Below are 6921 nucleotides of genomic sequence, written 5' to 3'. Positions count from 1 at the left end.
TGTCTTCAGCAGATTTGGTGTCCCCAGAATATTAATCAGTGATGGAGGAACTCATTTCTGCAATAAACAACTTGATTCTGCTCTGATCCGATATGGAATTAACCACAAAGTGGCAACTCCATATCATCCATAGACAAATGGGCAAGCTGAAGTCTCGAATAGAGAACTAAAACAAATCTTGGAACGGAGTGTAAGTACTTGTAGAAAGGATTAGGCAAGGAGTCTGGATGATGCTCTATGGTCATACAGAACTGCATTCAAAACTCCTATAGGGACCTCTCCATACCAGCTTGTGTATGAAAAAGCCTGTCACCTGCCGGTGGAACTGGAACACAAGGCCTAATGGACAACCAGATTCCTAAACCTTGATGCCAAGTTAGCTGGAGAGAAAAGATTGCTCCAGTTGAATGAGCTAGAGGAATTCAGACTCAATGCTTTCGAAAATGCAAAAATTTACAAAGAGAAAGCAAAAAGGTGGCATGACAAGAAACTGTTATCTAGAGTCTTTGAGCCAGGATAGAAGGTTCTGCTGTTCAACTCTAGGCTCAGATTGTTCTCTGGGAAATTAAAATCCTGGTGGAGGGGACCATATATGATCACAAGTGTGTCACCATATGGATATGTAGAGCTTCAGGATATTGACTCTGACAAAAAGTTCATTGTTAATGGACAGAGAGTCAAACATTATCTTGAAAGCAATGATGAGCAAGAATGCTCAAAACTAAGACTAGACTAAAGCTCAGTAAAAGTCCAGCTAAAGACAATAAAGAAGCGCTTGCTGGGAGGCAACCCAATCATTAGCAAAGATTTTTGTTATTTAAATAATAATTATAGGAGTTTAATATCAATTATCTTTAAGGTTAATTGTCAATTACAGAAGTTTACAGAGTTACAGAAGGATTCAGAGCATAAAGCAGAGAAAAGGAGCTCATTGGCACAAAAATGCCAGTAAGGGGCGTTTTGGGCATTAAACGCCAGAATGGGTACCACTCTGGGCGTTTAACACCAGTAAAGATACCATTCTGGGCGTTTAACGCCAGAGTTGCAGCATCCTGGGCGTTCAGAAAAATACCCAGTAACAAAGGATTCCTGGCGTTTAACGCCATCCAGGGTACCTGGCTGGGCGTTAAACGCCCAAATTGGCCAACAAATGGGCGTTAAACGCCAGAATGGATACCATTCTGGCCGTTTAACGCCAAAACAGACACGAGGAGGTGATTTTGTTTTCACTTGAATTTTTTTCAAATTTTCATGTTTTTATTCGTAATTTTCTGCATAAACATGTTACAAATTTTCATCTCTCAAATTCAATTTTCAAAAATTTAATAATCTTCTAAATTCTTTTTAGTTTTTTTCAAAAATCCCTTTCAAATCTTTTTCAAAAACTCATTTATCTTTTCAATTTCTTTCCAAATCTTTTCCAACTCATCATATCATCTTGTCATTCTTAGATGCATCAACAAAAATTTAGATTTAACTTCTTTATATCTTTTCCATATCTTTTGAATTTTAAAATCTCATCTTTTTCATATCATGATTCATCTTTTACAAATCATATCTTTCTATCATATCTTTTTCAAAATTTTTGAAACCCACCCCCTCTCTTTTAAATACACGTTCGGCCATCCCCATACCTCCACCATTCGAATCTGTCTCCCCCTCTATTCCTCTCCTTTCCTTTCTTTTGCTTGAGGACAAGCAAACCTCTAAGTTTGGTGTGTTTTTCCATGATCACTGAGCAAAACCTCACCAAGATCATGGCCCCTAAAGGAAAACAAACCACTTTAAGAGACAAGAAAGAGAATAATCCAAAACCACTTTGGAATCATGAGAGTTTCTTAACCAAAGAATATGCATACCATTACCACCAAATAATGGGTTTGAGGTTAGTGATCTCGGAAGTTAAGTTTGATCTGAAAGAAGACAAATATCCGGAGATCCAAGAACAGATTTGAAACAGAGGTTGGGAAATCCTAGCTAATCCTGAGACAAAGGTAGGAAGAAACATGGTCCAGAAATTCTACTCAAATCTGTGGCTAACAGATAAACAGAGAATGACAGGAACTACCTTTCATACCTTTCGAACTATGGTCAGAGGGAAGACTATTTACTTCCACATTGACAAAATAAGAGAGGTCTTCAGGCTGCCTCAACTACAAGATGATCCAGAATCCTTTAATAGGAGAATGGTGAGAGTAGATAAGCGTTTGGACCAAGTTCTAGAGGACATATGCCTCCCTGGAACTAAGTGGATAACCAACTCAAAAGGTGTCCCAAACCAACTCAAGAGAGGAGATCTCAAACCAGTCGCTAGGGGCTGGTTGGACTTCATTGGGCATTCTATACTGCCCACTAGCAACTGCTCTGAGGTCACTGTCAAAAGAGCAGCGATGATTCATTGCATTATGCTGGAAAACAAAGTGGAGATTCATCATCTGATTTCTTATGAGATTTACACAATTGCAAATAAGAACTCCATTGAAGCCAAATTAGCTTACCCAAGCTTAATCTCTCTGCTATGTAAAGATGTTGGGGTAAAGATGGAAGTGGATGAGTTCATCTCAGTCGAGCATCCAATCACCAAAAAGTCAATGGAGGGACAACAAGTGCATGACAACTCCATCAAGAGGAGGGCGCAGGAGTTCCTCCCAGAAATCCCTCAAATTGACTACTAGGCCCGCCTAGAAGCATTTGTCACCAAGCTGCAAGAAGCTATGGATCAACTTAAAGAAGAACAGCAAAATCAAAATAGCATGCTCTGCAAACTGCTTAAGGAACAAGAAAAGCAAAGGCGTGAGCTACAGGAGCTGAAGCACCAGAAGCTCTCCCTTGAGGGACCAGACACCCCACAGATTGAAGGAGCATCCATCTCCCAAAATAAAGGTTGTTGAGTCCTATTCTTAAATCTGTGATAACTTTTATTATTAGAAACCTATCTTAAGAATTACATGAGTATCAGTAATTAGGGTCTTTATTTTTATTTTTCTTTTATTTTTATTATCTCCGAGTAAGCTATAATTTGTTCTTCACATCATCACTAAACATGAATAAAATAGTAGATTTTCTTTAGAATAAGGAGGCAATTATTTCAAGTTTTCAATAAGAAAAATTCTTATTATTTTTATGTGGTGGCAACACTTTTTGTCTTCTGAATGAATGCTTGAACAGTGCATATTTTTTATAGTGAAGTTTATGAATGTTAAAATTGTTGGCTCTTGAAAGAATGATGAAAAGAAAGAGAAATGTTATTTATAATCTGAAAAATCATAAAATTGATTCTTGAAGCAAGAAAAAGCAGTGAAAAATACAAAGCTTGCAAAAAAATGAAAAATAAAGAAAAAACAAGCAGAAAAAGCCAATAGTCCTTTAAACCAAAAGGCAAGGGTAAAAAGAATCCAAGACTTTGAGCATTAATGGATAGGAGGCTCCAAAGGAATAAAATTCAGGCCTAAGCGGCTAAATCAAGCTGTCCCTAACCATGTGCTTGTGTCATGAAGGTCCAGGTGAAACGCTTGAGACTGAGTGGTTAAAGTCGTGATCCAAAGCAAAAGAGTGTGCCTAATAACTCTGGACACCTCTAACTGGGGACTCTAGCAAAGCTGAGTCACAATCTGAAAGGTTCACCCAATTATGTGTCCGTGGCATTTATGTATCCTGTAGTATTACTGGAAAACAAGATGCTTAGGGTCACAGCCAAGACTCATAAAGTAGCTGTATTCAAGAATCAACATATTATACTAGGAAAATCAATAACACTATCTGAATTCTGAGTTCCTATGGATGCCAATCATTCTGAACTTCAAAGGATAAATTGAGATGCCAAAACTATTCAGGAGCAAAAAGCTACTAGTCCCGCTCATCTAATTAGAGTCTGAGCTTCACTTAAAACTCTGAGATGTATTGCCTCTTGATTTTTTTTCTATCCTATTTTATTTATCTAGTTTCTTGGGGACAAGCAACAGTTTAAGTTTGGTGTTGTGATGAGCAGATATTTTATACGCTTTTTAGTGGTATTTTCATGTAGTTTTTGGTATGCTTTAGTTACTTTTTAGTATATTTTTATTAGTTTTTATGCAAAAATCACATTTCTGGACTTTACTATGAGTTTGTGTGTTTTTCTGTGATTTCAGGTATTTTCTGGCTGAAATTGAGGGACCTGAGCAAAAATCTGATTCAGAGGCTGAAAAAGGACTGCAGATGCTGATGGATTCTGACCCTCCTGCACGCGAAATGGATTTTTTGGAGCTACAAAAGCCCAATTGGCGCGCTCTCAATTGCGTTGAAATGTAGATATCTTGGGCTTTCCAGCAATGTATAATAGTTCATACTTTGTGCGAGATTTGATAGCACAAACTGGCGTTTAAACGCCAGTTTTTTACCCCTTTTTCTGGAGTTAAACGCCATAACTGGCATAAAAGTTGGAGTTAAACGCCCAAACTGGCACCAAAGCTGGCGTTTAACTCTAGGAATAGCCTATGCACGTGAAAGCTTCAATGCTCTATCCAAACACACACCAAGTGGGTCCCGAAAGTGGATTTCTACACTATCTATCTTAGTTTACTCATTTTCTGTAAACCTAGGTTACTAGTTTAGTATAAAAACTACGTTTAGTGATTTATTTTGTACCTCATGACATTTTACATCTGAATTTGTATCTTCTACGGCATGAGTCTCCAAACCCCATGGTTGGGGTGAGGAGCTCTGCTGTGTCTCAATGGATTAATGCAATTATTTCTGTTTTCTATTCAATCATGCTTGTTTCTATTCAAAGATATTCATTCACACTTCAATATGATGAATGTGATGATCCGTGACACTCATCACCATTCTCAACTTATAAACGCGTGCTTGATAACCACTTCCGTTCTACCTTAGATTGAGTGTGTATCTCTTGGATTCTTGGTTCACAAGTTTGATTGCCTCTCCTGACAACAGAGTGTTCAAATCTGTGAAACCAGAGTCTTCATTGTATAAGCTAGAATCAATTGGAAGAACTCTTGAGATCCGGAAAGTCTAAACCTTGTCTGTGGTATTCCGAGTAGGATCTGGGAAGAGGTGACTGTGACGAGCTTCAAACTCACAAATGTTGGGCGCAGTGACAGTGTGCAAAAGGATCAATAGATTCTATTCCAGCATGAGTGAGAACCGACAGATGATTAGCCCTACGGAACCCGTAGTTGGACCATTTTCACTGAGATGACGGATGGTAGCCATTGACAACGGTGATCCACCAACATACAGCTTGCCATGGAAGGAGCCTTGCGTGCGTGAAGATGACAACAGTATGAAAGCAGAGATTCAGAAGACAGAGCATCTCCAAAACCTCAACCTGTTCTCCATTACTGCATAACAAGTATTATTCATTTCATGTTCTTTTACTTTTTACAAACAAAACTCTTTTCATTATTAATATCCTGACTAAGGTTTACAAGATAACCATAGATTGCTTCAAGCCGACAATCTCCGTGGGATCGACCCTTACTCACGTAAGGTATTACTTGGACGACACAGTGCACTTGCTGGTTAGTGGCACCGGAGTTGTGAGAAGTATGAATCACAATTCTGTGCACCAAGACCCTTGCCAACCCTGTGACTAATCTTGGAATAGTGATAAACCCATATTTTATGATATAATTTGTGCTGAATTTAAGTGTTTTATTCAATCTTTCACCCACTTATGCATGTGAAATTGCATGGTTTTTACCTTCCCTTCCTTATTATGAGATGTATGTGAAAAACATGTTTTCTAGGCTTTAAAAGTATTAATTTTAATTATCTTTTATTGCCATTCGATGCCGTGATTCGTGTGTTGAGTAATTTCAGATCTTCTAAGGCAGGAATGACTTAAAGGATGAAAAGGAAACATGCGAAAATGGAAGGAAAGCATAAAATGGAGTTTTTGAAGAAATTGGCAGCGATGCGATCGCATGGGCGACGCGGCCGCATGCCAGCGCGAAATGGCAGTGACGCGATCCATGATTGACGTGATCGTGCGCCACAAGCGAAACGCATATGACGCGGACGCATGACTGAAGCGACCGCGTGACAAGAAAAATTCCACATGACGCAACCGCGTGACCCACGCGGATGCGTGACAGAGGCCACACACCATAAATTACAGAAAGCGATCCCAGCGATTTTTGAAGCCCTTTTTGGCCCAAATCCAAGTCCAGAAAGCACAGACCAGAGGTTATGAAGTGGGGGAATGCATCCGAAAGGAGGGGAGCTAGCCAATTAGTTACTTTTCATAGTTTAGATGTAGTTTTAGTGAGAGAGGTTCTCTCCTCTCTCTTAGGATTTAGAAATTAGGATTGTTTTAGAAATTAAAGATTTAATTCAACTCTTCATATCAGGTTCAATATTCCTTTATTTTGACCTCTCTACTATTTTGAGATACTTTAATGCTTTTATTTATGTTTGATTTATGTTGCCCAATTGGCTTATGAATATTTTTCATGTTAGATTTGACTGCTTTGAATGAATGTTATTTGAGGTATTCCAGATATTTATGATTCTAATTTAGCTTTCTACATTCCTGGCTTTGGTTAAGAAATCAGTAACTCTTGAGTTATCGAACTCAACGTGATCGATAATCGCTATCTTTGCTAATTAGCTTGAACTTCTATAATCCCAATCTTTTTCTAGGAATTAACTAGGATTTGAAGATCAAACTAATTAGCCACTTGACCTTCCTTCGCACCAGCAGAGGTTAACTAAGTGGAATTAAGATTCAATTTTCATCATCATTGATAAGGATAACTAGGATAGGACTTCCAATTTCTCATACCTTGCCAAGAGTTTATTTTACAGTCATTTATTTATTTTATTTGTCATTTATCATACTTGTTCCTCATTCTCAAAACCCCCAATTTACAAAACTCATAACCAATAACAAGAACACACCTCCCTGCAATTCCTTGA

The sequence above is a fragment of the Arachis stenosperma genome, chromosome 9 (genome assembly GCF_014773155.1).
Source record: "Arachis stenosperma cultivar V10309 chromosome 9, arast.V10309.gnm1.PFL2, whole genome shotgun sequence".
NCBI classification, from domain to species: domain Eukaryota; kingdom Viridiplantae; phylum Streptophyta; class Magnoliopsida; order Fabales; family Fabaceae; genus Arachis; species Arachis stenosperma.
This window is presented reverse-complemented; position numbering follows the sequence as displayed.